Source organism: Haliotis rubra, unplaced genomic scaffold, assembly GCF_003918875.1.
Source record: "Haliotis rubra isolate DU_JTF1 unplaced genomic scaffold, ASM391887v1 Scf1054, whole genome shotgun sequence".
NCBI classification, from domain to species: Eukaryota; Metazoa; Mollusca; class Gastropoda; order Lepetellida; family Haliotidae; genus Haliotis; species Haliotis rubra.
In genome coordinates this window covers 26032-39951 of record NW_025764953.1, presented here as the reverse complement: position 1 = coordinate 39951, position 13920 = coordinate 26032, and positions in this window count along the sequence as shown.

The following is a 13920-nucleotide window of genomic DNA, read 5'->3' as shown; positions in this document are numbered from 1 at the left end:
ACAGAGGTTTATTATCTCTATATTTTAAATAACTGCAGTTTGGTACTTGTGAATTTTACATTTTCTTTTCACTCAACATGCACTCAACGACAACAAGTTAAAATATATTAAATTACACATGTTTAATTACTTATTCTGAAAATACTTCTCGTAACAGATATGGCCGATAACAGTTTGGACTTGAATGGTAACAGAATGGAAATACTACATGACATTAATGATTTCTCATATATTTCTTTATAACATTCGACGATTTATCTTTGAGTGATCCATTAAAAACCTTCATTGTACATGCATAGTACTGTTCACAGTGATAGTTGTGGGTAAGGTAAAATGAAGCCAGTAACAGAAATGACTCTTCGGGTAACAGTTTTGACACCTCTGCCTAACGGTTTGTAATTTTTGCATAAATCATCACTGTTACAGCTTATTTGATCAATGAATTTATTAGATTCTAGATTCTATGGTCATATGTTCTTCTTCAGTGAGTATGAAAATATTAAAAAATGGTAACACAACTGACACCAGCCCTCAGTTAGAACTGTTACTTTTCTGAAATGCTCATAAAACATATAAAACGATGAATACCAGAAAAAGTGAATACAACTCTCAACCCTTTAACAGAAACTTTCAATTATATCATCCGAAATAAAGGGCATGTTACCCTAAAACGACTGAACAAGAAAACAACCAATAACTGTCAAAACTGTTACCAAAAAATGGCTATCATCTAATATTGCCATTACTTCACAAAATGTTATCTCAAAATTGATGAAAACAGTTTTTAGGTGGTCAAGAGAAAAAATGTAAAAGAGGAAACCAATAACTGACCAGAAATTCAGTTTCAGTTTGAGGAATAACGGGGCAAAAGTCAGAACTGTTACTTTTTATGTCCATTCTGTTGCCTAAATTTAATAAATGTATCTGTATAGATAATGTTTGAAAATGACGATATCTTTTAATGGATGATGTCATTACCAAGATAAAACCTTACAAAATCAGAATATAAAATACTTTAAAACTTAAATCTAAGACCGTTAGGCTTTAAAAACTTACAAAATGTCAAACCTGTTACCGCCTTGTGCCAAAACTGTTGCCAAAAAATGGCTATCATCTAATATTGCCGTTCCTTCACAAAATGTTATCTCAAAATTGATGAAAACAGTTTTTAGATGGTGAAAAGAAAATATATAAAAGAGGAAATTCAGTTTCAGTTTGAAGAATAAGGAGGTAAAAGTCAGACCTGTTACTATCTACATGTATGTCCATTCTGTTACCAGCGTGAATGGTAACAGATTTGACAGTAACAGTTCTGATATTTTTAATACAATCACCTCAGAAATAATGATTACTCCCCGTTTCTTTAAAAAACCATGCTGATTTCAAGTAATTCCTTGCTTAGCTGTAATTAGCCAATGGCTAATATATAAAAAGTAGTTGCACATGTCATTTAAACTAGGTAACAGATTTGACTAAAAAAATCATAGACAGCGTGTCCTACTCACCTAAAGTTGAATTTCTGCTTCAAATGTCACAGAGACAAGTGATGCTGCCCTCCATTGGAAAGGCAGGAAGAAAGAGGCCCATGACAGGAATTAGTAGATTTGGTAGCATTAGGGAGCAGTCATTTTTTGCATCTGGTTGATCATGGTAACAGAACTGACACAAACCCCTGGGACAGGTAACAAAATTAACAAAATGTCCAAAATTGAAAAAAAAAGATGAAAATTTTATATTTTGGTGATTATATTCCATTTGGTTTCTATTTTGTCTTGTCTACAAACATCAGAAAACGTGAATTTTTATTTTGTTTGCCGTCATGCACCGTTTTGAAATTGTGAACCCGGACTGTGGGACAGTGAGTTTTGCTACATTTTGACACTAAAAACTGCTACAAAGTATATATTTAAGAATTATTTTTTAATAAAAGGTATGCAGGTGGAAGAACTAATGTGACTTTATTATATTAAAACAACTATTGGTATAATAATCCCCAATTTAAGTAACTACGGGTCTGTACATGATATTTACACTTTTTTTAAATTGACTCATATTATACGTTATGGCCTTGAGCATGAAGTCCAAATTCAATATCGTAATTTGTCATTTCTAGTATAACTGCCACGGGGCCTGTAAGCGAAGACGATTATGTGTCACCATGAGTTTTCAATTTCTAATAAAATATTTTATGAACATAATCTTAGGGTATTATTTATCAACCATATTGAAAACCAAAACATAACAACTTAATTATGCTGAAATGGCAATTTCTAAAGGAAACGTATAAAAATATTTTATCTGACATTTGTAAAGTCGAATTAGACAAAACTGTCACTGAATTGCAATAATTCAATTGATTTAATTTTTTTTGTTAAACATTAAAAGTGCGATTTAGTGATGTTTACTGGAATAAAATATTAATAAAAAGACTACCCTCTTGCGGAAGACGGGGCGGTGGGGTAGCCTAATGGTTAAAGCGTTGGCTCGTCACGCCGAAGACCCGGGTTCGAATCCCCACTTGGGTACAATGTGTGAAGCCCATCTCTGGTGTCCCCCGCCGTGATGTTGCTGGAATATTGCTGAAAGCGGCGTAAAACCAAACTCAGTCAGTCTTGCGAAAGACAGATCTGGAATATCTGCCACACATGCCCTTGAGTCCAATATCATAAAGATTGTATTGTTAAAATATCCAAAAACTTATGACTTATTGTCCTGGAGTTCGTTTGCCAAATAGAGCGTGCTTTTTCAGTCATTATTTATCAGGTGAAACCATATCATACTAAATATCTTTTGTCATTGAGATCCATTTTCGAAAAGCTGTCTGATACCTGCCATTTTGGATGGAAGGAGCATATATATTTTGAGGATGTTTTTTTATTAATGTAAATGTGGGCTTTGATTACGATGCGGTGGTGTAGCCTGGTGCATGGTTAAAACTTCGCTTGTCCGGCCGCAGACCCGTGTTCGATTTCCCACATAAATACTAGTTCTGTGTATTGGCAAACAAATTGTATTAATTTGTATTATAATATATTGCGATTCTGGGTCCCGACTCACAAAGAGTTTGTAGCGCTGCGACATTCGTAAGCCTATGTTAAACTGTACAGTTACGACAGGCCGTAACGTTACGAATGCTTTGTGGATCGGGGCCCTGGTACAAGCATTGCGATATATTGGAAACTTAAGTGTTTGACAGTAAGTGACACTAATTGTACATGTCGATCCTATTTTCTACATTATAAGTCCCTAAAAAATATATGCTATGATAACAGCAATCTCAAAAATTAGATTGCCTAGTCAGGGATTCTATTTTCTTTTATATACAATTTATAGTATTACAGTATGCCATTTTGTCATTGAATAACGAAGGGAAACACCTGTTGCGAATGATAGTCTGTGTAGAGTTTAATTTAAACCATAAAGATAATCACAAAAACTTCATAAATGTTCTTTACCCAATATACAGGTTCTCAGAATAAAATATTGCGTAAAATAAAACATTACGTATCGTTTGAAAACCATACCATACCGTGCAGTCCTAATGTGTTAAATCCATATCTGGTGTCTGCCGCTGTGATATTCCTGCAATATTACTAAAACTGTGTCTAAAACCCGGGTCTTCGGCGTGACGAATATCGTCGGAGAAGAAAGGACAGAAACGATACAAGCTCCAGGAACTTATATTTGCAAACTGCTTTGTTTGGGGGGCCCCTGAAGATTCGGATTAGAATTGGTCTTCAGCAACCCATGCTTGTGCGGCGTAAAACTAAACTCACTCACTTTGTTTGGGGTTGGCTTGTACAACAACGATGAGATTATTTGGTTATTCCATGGCAAGGGGCGGCGGGGTGGCCTAGTGGTTAAAGCGTTCGGTCATCACGCCGAAGGCCCGGGTTCGATTCCCCACATGGGTACAATGTGTGAAGTTTATTTCTGGTGTCTCCCGCCGTGATGTTGCTGGAATATTGCTATAAGCGGCGTAAAACTATATTCACTCACTGACTATTCCATGGCGATGTATTTGATACAGGTGTCAAAGGCGTGTTTTGGGCCTTTAGTTTGCAGCATTCTTCGATTTTCTTTGTAAAGGTTTCACAACTCATGTACATTTTTGTTCAAGATTTTAAAATCCAGTTTTCAAGTGTATACTTCCTTTGCCCGACACTGTACAAGAGGCGCGGATGAATGTCAGTGACGACGTGATCAGCGTTCAAAATTAGCGTCGGTTCTTGACCCGAAGTCGACTGAAAACCACTCGGACCCACAGCTTTTGTTTTCTGCAGGTCATATGGACAGGAGCTTTTTCATCCCTACTAACTATAAGTATTATTTTTCAGAAAATACCATTCAGTAATTTCTAGTTTTTATGTCGATCAGCAGCTGTTGTCCGTAAGTGAAACGACTATCATTTTCGAGGAAACAATTTAGATTACAGACTTTTCAGAAGACTTGGATCTTGACATGGATGTTGATTGTGTTATAAACGAATTCTAGTCAGTCACTAGAGATAAAAAAAACTCTCTACTCAGTTTGTTGGTTGTCACATTTTTTGTTTGCTGGGAATTACTTACACTGTAGGTAAAATATAGGACCAACACATTCTGATTAGGGCCCATAACATTTTATGGTTCTGGGTCCTTAGGGCCTGCAGTTTTTCAGGGTTAAGGGCAAACACTTGACGTGATGTGAGTCTATGGTATCAGCCACTTCCCAGATTATACACAATGGCTGCTCTCAGACCGTCGGTGTGTTCCCCGAGTTTCTCTTGTGTACAAAGTGAAAGGGTTATCGCTCTGTGCGCACGAATACATTCTAAAGAGGTGATTGATGTCTGCGAGCTAGTTGGCAACATTTCACCCGGCCTATGCTGTTGACATGCTGGTATCCATACAATGTGCTGCCGCACAGTCTGTGCTATTATTCGAAATGACTTATCACAATGACAATGCAAAATTTTCAGCAACGTCGGAGGAAACGAAAAATAGGCTTCACGTGTTGTAGTTGTGTGCATAGAGGTTTTTTGCATTTGCTTGTTTGTTTGTTGTTTATGCCGGCAATTTTCCAGCTGTATGCTGGCGGTCTGTAAACAACCGAGTCTGGACCAGACAGTTCAGTGATCAATTCTATCCCAGATCTTCACTGGTCTGATCTTCAGTAACCCATGCTTGTCGTAAGAGGCGACCAAAAGGCGACTTGGTCGCCATATGTCATCGTTTCCCAATTGCGTTGATCGATGCTCATGATGTTGATCACTGAACTGTCGACATTAAACTAAACACACTCGCTGTTATTTTACGGATCCACTTATTTTAAAAAACATGCAAGAAGACAAAAGTAAAATTCTCTGTTGAGAGTTTTAATAATTAAGCCTGAAAACCTCTATTAACTACAAAATATATCACAATTTGTTACTGAAGACCAATTTAACGCGGATCTTCACGGGTTGATACAGATGTAGTTAGTGTAGTTATGGTTTCAAAATCACTGACTGACACAGCAATTTTAATGAAAGCATTTACTATATTCTTTGAGTTTATTCGCCACAGTTCTGACAGTGCTGAAAGATTGCATAGCAATGGTATTTACATGTGTTTCAGAGAAAACTTTACAATTTAGAATAAAGGTAAATATTTTGCGGGGACTGAAGACTCGTAAACCTGTGTTTTAGCCGACATCTATCCTGACTCGCGCAATGCACAAATGAAACCAGGACCCTTATTCTCGAAGCGTTCGTAGCCCTACGAACTTCTTAAGCCCATTCTTAACACATTCGCTACGATCAAAGTTAATAATTCTTAGGGCTACGAATAATGCTATGACGATCTCGCGAGATTTATGACGTCGCTATGACGACAGTCTCACTTCTGATGCCGCCATTTTGACGCTATCATACCTCTGTGATATTGCTGAATTTCTGCTGACATTTGTCTCATTATCTGCTCATCACCAGTTATTGTCACTATGAACTCCTACACCCAAGGTATTTCTTTATGTCTACACTAGTTATTGTTGCCTTCTTGCTTTCTTTATGACTTATTTACTTTGTTCATCCTGATGTAGGGAAACGAAGAAACTTCCAGAACATCCTGCTGGCTGTCTTGGAAGACTGACCAGTGTGAAATATTTTCTTTTCATTAATTATGGCCTTTTATCCTTTCAGTATGTTTATAAATGACAGGAATACAACATCCGCTTCACACAATTATATGATAAATGAGCAGTTTACGCTTATAACTAGTGATTATGCAGATTTAGTTGTGCTCTTTCCCCTAATAATTTTGTTTCTCGCAGTGGTAAATACTGAATTGTTTTCAAAATAAGTACGTTATTGTTTTTTATTTAGGACCCACAGTACTGATTTAGGATCCACAGTACTGAAGCCAAATTTACTAACATATAATTCAAACTAACCGAGTTCCAACCGAGCCGCAAACCAGTTCTTGTTCCCGCAGTTAGGCTTGTTTTCAAAATCTTATTGGTGATGATTGGGGTTCTCATTCTTCTTGAGCTGCCTTATAAGGTTGTGAAATTGCTACCGGCTATCACGTTTAAGGTCTTACTAATCAAGAAAAGTGTTCCCTTAGTCCAATTTCTACCAAACGTTCGGCAACAACCACCAGTATTTGAACAGTATCATTATGATTCTACGAATGTTTCGGTGGGAGTCGGTGTAATACATTTGTACAACAATATTGCAACGTCATAGTTAAGAATAGGTATGGAGAAGTCAGCAATGTTCTGAAACAAAAAGATACAAATATGTCTGATTTAACGTGCGCTTGTTTGGTGGGGGATTCTAAAGGCAGGCCAAAATTACAAATCAGTATATCAAGAAAACATTGCTAATGTCAACATGCTTCACCAAGTCTTATTGTGATATACAGTCATTGGACATAAGTATTCGTCACTGTGCATAATTTCCATACATTTACATGTTAATTTGGTGTAGCTAGAAACATTCTTGAATTTATTTGTCGTTTGATCTTGTTTATATTTTGCACATGTGTCATGAATCATCTCAGCTGCAAAGACATAATTTCCCTTATATTTCCTATTCAGTATTTCAAGAATGACTGCACTTTGATTGATGCGTGTCATGGTTAAGACAATCTTTAACATGGCGGTCTATGGGGAAAGAATACACAATGTTGTATATATGTTGTTCATGTAACTACAATGCGGAAAATACTTGAGGGAACATTACATGGAAATTATGTATCTGTGACCAAGATGATTTCCTAACAACCTGCAAAATTTGACAACCAAATAACGAAAACTGAATTAATGAAAATTATTACAGCTACACTAAAATAATCTGCAAGTCAATGAGAATTTTGCCGACTGACGATTACTTATGTCCGATGACTGTATCTTGTATACAATCGGGTCACTGGTACTCACAGAGGGAGTCACAATTCGTCAAAGAACTAACCCCCAAACCGACTTCATGTATGTTATTAATACAAGTAAACACAAGAATTTTCTTCTGATCTGTATCATAAATCAGTGAGGAAACAGCACATTGATTTGGTCGATTGGCAGACATTGTGTCTGTTCACTGGCAATAGTACACCAAAAATATCCCATGTAATTATGTTGTCTTGATTTTGTTTGATACACTGCTGTCAGTATGCAGCTGCTACCCTTTGGATCTCTCTGCTTCTTGATCTAGAACTAGTACCAACTCTGCCACTCTTCAAACACAGACTCAAAACACAAAACACTCTTTCAACGTCATGTTTCATAAATCCTTGTATTTTTCTGTACCTATGAACTGTGACTTTTGATCACTTGCATGACAGCGACATTAGACGAAACATTCCCCTTCACAGAATAAAAGAAGTTTTATATCCATAAAAATAGTCATCATTCATTATCATTGGATTGTCAGGTCCAGACTGGATTGTTCAAAGACCACGGTAAAGTAGCTGGAAAAATATCGATAATAAAAAACAAAATCAACACCCCCAAAAAAACAACAACAAACAAAACAAAAAACAAACCCAACAAAACAAAACAAACAAGCCAAAAAACCAACAAAACAACAATTTAAAAACAACCCCCACCCCACCCACCCCCAAACACAAAAAACAATAACAAAAAAAAAAACAAAACAAAACTAGACACCATAAAAACAAAAGGAACAACAACTAAACAAACCAAACCCAATACAAACAACACCTTCATGGTTCTCACATTTCTCTCTCTTGGATAAGGATTTCGCAACCTAAATCGTTATTAATGCAATAATTTATAACACAAAACATCTCGCTAAACTGATCTTCGGTCAGAGAAAACGTTTAATTGCAGCATTCATTCATTATGGGACCATTAACTTTTGAAGGTTTGGGGTAAGCTAAACCTAATATCAATAAAACATGCCTGTTTTATGCGGTGATACATTGATAAAATATAATCTATAAAGTTCAGATTTGCACTGGACATGCTTGTTTGTTAAAATCAGAGGTACAGATAAGCTGCGTATCTGCGTAAATTATGCAAATATTTATGTGAAAACTCAATTCTTATTAAGTCTATTGCGTCCAAGTACGCTTGACTTTTGTAAATGCTCAATAGATTTGATCTTACAAGCGTACACACAAAATGTCGAATCATAGCTTGCGTCCCGGTGCATAGATAAGATAACTGAGGTATATTCAGAGGTTCTATTTCAACACATGAACTTGGCAACTTTCTTTCTTATCGTTTCTCATATTACAGATCCAATTTAAATAACATTTAAACTTTATTATATTTTGATAATTAATGGGAAATGGCAAAATACCGAATTGAGTTTTAGTGAGGTGGGTACAATTTATTTGGTTACTCAAAGGAAAATTAGGATACCCAATTGAGATGAACACAAGCGAGTAAATAACTCAATGACACCAAAAGTTATCTGTAGCTCTGTTAAAACGTAAATAAGTTAAATGCATAATTATATACATAGAATAAATAGTTGTATATATCATGCTGGGAAAACTTCAGTGCCCAGATTAATAAATATGTTAGACTTAAAGTGTCATAACTTAATTATTAGGTGTTACTAATTTTAATGTCCTCATTCACTAATCATCAGTAAGGGTTTAATGAAGCCAATTGTAGATGAAGGTTTGATACAGTCAGGTTCTGTTTGTTGTTTGATTATTTAACAGACTTTCATTCATTTCCCCCCCACAGCTCTTGACCTCGTGATCAGGTTCCTTTTGAACTTTTAAAGACTGAATTAAACAAAATAGAATACTTATATACATAAAATAAATAGTTGTATGCATAGAACATAGGGGAATACTTTAATGTCACCTTAATGAATTTGCCAGATTAAGTGTCCCAACTTAATGATTACTCATTTAAATGTCCTGGTTTACTCATGATCAGTTTTGATACAGTCAGGTTCAGTTTGTTGTTTAGTTATTTCTAAGACTCTCATTCCTTCTTTCCCCAACAGCCCTTGACCTCGTGATCAGGTTCCCTTTGAACTTTGACATCTGGGCCCCTCCTCGCCAAGTGGGTGTTTAAGGGAATCAGTTACTTCATATTGTAAAACTGAATTTGTGTGTGTCTTTTATTTTGTGCATGGACCTATCCATTGTACCAGTTACTAACACAAAGCCATGCCAACACATTACAATTGATTGGACACTGTTCTCAATGTGTGTTTGCAGTAAATATCCGATTTCTAAATCACATTTTCCTTACATTGTGATCATGGCTCTATCAATCAATTATGATCATCTGCCCTTTTTCTCTACTTTCACTTTCTGTCACTCTCAACTTTTCCTTCTCTCCTTCCCTGTCAGCGTCCTACTGGGAGGTACATGACCATCCTTGAACCCCTGTCTGAGCTGCCCACCCTCCCACCTCTCTCCCTGCCCCTCTCTCTACCCCCGTCTTTCGTGATGCCCCTCACTTCGTTGACATCAACCTGGATGATGACGACACCCCGACCCAGTCCCCAGTTCGAGTCTTCCTGTCACGTGTGTCTGGATTCTTGAGGAGAGTGTTCCGTGTCAAGATGGACGCTTAGAGTGACATCTTACAGTTGTGGATTCTTGTGGACTATGTTCAAGATGGACGCTTAGAGTGACATCTTTCAATTGTTTGTATTCTTGAGGAGTGTGTTTTAAGATGGACGCTTAGAGTGACATCTTGTGAAATTGTTTGGATTCTTGAGGAGTGTGTTTAAGATGGACGCTTAGAGTGACATCTTGCAACTGTTTGTATTCTTGAGGAGTGTGTTTAAGATGGACGCTTAGAGTGACATCTTGCAATTGTTTGGATTCTTGAGGAGCGTGTTTAAGATGGACGCTTAGAGTGACATCTTGCAATTGTTTGGATTCTTGAGGAGTGTGTGTTAAGATGGACGCTTAGAGTGACATCTTGCAATTGTTTGGATTCTTAAGGAGAGTGTTCAAGATGGACGCTTAGAGTGACATCTTGCAATTGTTTGTATTCTTGAGGAGTGTGTTCAAGATGGACGCTTAGAGTGACATCTTGCAATTGTTTAGATTCTTGAGGAGAGTGTTCAAGATGGACGCTTAGAGTGACATCTTGCAATTGTTTAATATTCTTGAGGAGTGTGTTCAAGATGGACGCTTAGAGTGACATCTTGCAATTGTTTGTATTCTTGAGGAGTGTGTTCAAGATGGACGCTTAGAGTGACATCTTGCAATTGTTTGGATTCTTAAGGAGAGTGTTTAAGATGGACGCTTAGAGTGACATCTTTACAATTGTTTGGATTCTTGAGGAGTGTGTTCAAGATGGACGCTTAGAGTGACATCTTGCAATTGTTTGGATTCTTAAGGAGAGTGTTCAAGATGGACGCTTAGAGTGACATCTTGCAATTGTTTGTATTCTTAGAGAGTGTGTTTAAGATGGACGCTTAGAGTGACATCTTGCAATTGTTTTGATTCTTGAGGAGTGTGTTTAAGATGGACGCTTAGAGTGACATCTTTCAATTGTTTACCATTCTTGAGGGAGTGTGTTTAAGATGGACGCTTAGAGTGACATCTTGCAATTGTTTGTATTCTTGAGAATTGTGTTTAAGATGGACGCTTAGAGTGACATCTTGCAATTGTTTGGATTCTTGTGGAGTGTGTTTAAGATGGACGCTTAGAGTGACATCTTGCAACTGTTTGTATTCTTGAGGAGTGTGTTTAAGATGGACGCTTAGAGTGACATCTTGCAATTGTTTGTATTCTTGAGGAGCGATGTTTCAAGATGGACGCTTAGAGTGACATCTTGCAATTGTTTGGATTCTTGAGGAGTGTGTTTAAGATGGACGCTTAGAGTGACATCTTGCAATTGTTTGGATTCTTAAGGAGAGTGTTCAAGATGGACGCTTAGAGTGACATCTTGCAATTGTTTGGATTCTTGAGGAGTGTGTTCAAGATGGACGCTTAGAGTGACATCTTGCAATTGTTTGGATTCTTAAGGAGAGTGTTCAAGATGGACGCTTAGAGTGACATCTTGCAATTGTTTGTATTCTTGAGGAGTGTGTTTCAAGATGGACGCTTAGAGTGACATCTTGCAATTGTTTGTATTCTTGAGGAGTGTGTTTAAGATGGACGCTTAGAGTGACATCTTTCAATTGTTTGTATTCTTGAGGAGTGTGTTTAAGATGGACGCTTAGAGTGACATCTTGCAATTGTTTGTATTCTTGAGGAGAGTGTTTTAAGATGGACGCTTAGAGTGACATCTTGTGATTGTTTGGATTCTTGAGGAGTGTGTTTAAGATGGACGCTTAGAGTGACATCTTGCAATTGTTTGTATTCTTGAGGAGTGTGTTTAAGATGGACGCTTAGAGTGACATCTTGCAATTGTTTGTATTCTTGAGGAGTGTGTTTAAGATGGACGCTTAGAGTGACATCTTGTGATTGTTTGGATTCTTGAGGAGTGTGTTCAAGATGGACGCTTAGAGTGACATCTTGCAATTGTTTGAATTCTTGAGGAGTGTGTTCAAGATGGACGCTTAGAGTGACATCTTGCAATTGTTTGTTTCTTGAGGGAGTGTGTTCAAGATGGACGCTTAGAGTGACATCTTGCAATTGTTTGGATTCTTGAGAGAGTGTGTTCAAGATGGACGCTTAGAGTGACATCTTGCAATTGTTTGTATTCTTGAGGAAGTGTGTTCAAGATGGACGCTTAGAGTGACATCTTGCAATTGTTTGGATTCTTGAGGAGTGTGTTTAAGATGGACGCTTAGAGTGACATCTTGCAATTGTTTGTATTCTTGAGGAGTGTGTTTAAGATGGACGCTTAGAGTGACATCTTGCAATTGTTTGGATTCTTAAGGAGAGTGTTCAAGATGGACGCTTAGAGTGACATCTTGCAATTGTTTGTATTCTTGAGGAGTGTGTTTAAGATGGACGCTTAGAGTGACATCTTGCAATTGTTTGTATTCTTGAGGAGTGTGTTTAAGATGGACGCTTAGAGTGACATCTTGCAATTGTTTGGATTCTTGAGGAGTGTGTTTAAGATGGACGCTTAGAGTGACATCTTGCAATTGTTTGTATTCTTGAGGAGTGTGTTTAAGATGGACGCTTAGAGTGACATCTTGCCACCTTGGAAGCTGTGTTATATAATAATTAATTGCATTGAATCCTAAATACAATATGTTTGGCGACTTCCTACACTTTTGGACCTTTCGGATATTTTTCGGATATTTTGGATTTTAGTGGTTTTCGATTATTCTATTTTTCCTTGCTCATTTTGGCTTTTTCGGACAAGATTTGAGAACCATTTTTTTATATAAATTCGACACTTATCAGTTATAACTATTAAATATTGCTTTTACTTTCTAACTGATTTTTTGTTTTTGTTTATAGTATAGTTACATATATTCCACCAATATCACAGGGAAAACGGGCCTCACACATTGTAACCGGGTCTTCTGTGGGACCCGCGAACACTATAAACACTAGGTCGCCCCACCGACCCCTGCTAGGTTAAGCAATGCCACTGCACTACTACGATAAATCCTGTGGTCACCCGTTCACCTATCACATAACCGAACTGTAGTCCTACAATTGGAGTACTTGGTCCTATGTCCTAGATGTACTTGCTGTCTGTCCTAGACGTCCTCTGTAACTGGGACACACAGACACTTTGACGTCATCATTCTGCCTACGTGTTAGTGAGTGAGTGTGGTTTTGTCCCCGCTTGTAAAGATATTGGTACCACACCAGGACCATGGATACAAATACAATACTGACAGTGGCCGATACCGTAGTCTCCCTTGAATATGTTTATGTCTGTGTGTGAGTATATATTTTGCAGTGATGACTGGACCAATGAAAATATCATTTTTCCTCTGCCTCAGCAACGACCCATCATGGCCATGACGTCAGAGCAGGCTGGCGGTGGCAGCTGAAGTCTACCCTACAGTAGTGGTGTAACGATTCATTGATACGCATCGATGCATCGATCCATGGGCAGGCGATACAGTGAATCGATACTAAGTTTCGCATTGTTGTATATCCCGATACGACAGAGCTACAGATAACTTTTGAGTCATTGAGTTATGTACTCGCTCTTGTTCATCTCAATTGGGTATCGTAATTTTCCTTTGAGTAACCAAATAAATTGTACCCACCTCACTCAAACTCAATTGGGTATTTTGCCATTTTTCATTAATTGTAAAAATAATAAAGTTTAAATGTTGGTTTACATGTTGTTGTTTATGTTTGATCTCTAATATGAGAAACGATATGGAAGACTGCAGGATGCCAAGTTCGTGTGCTGAAATAGAACCTCTCAGTATACCTCAGTTATTTTGTCTATCCTCAGTAGCCTCCATCACATGTTTGCGTGATGTTACGCATGTAAGATCACATTTATTGAGTATTTACAAAAATTCAAGCGTACTTGTACGCACTAGACTTTATAGGAATTGAGTTTTCACATAAATATTTGCGTTAT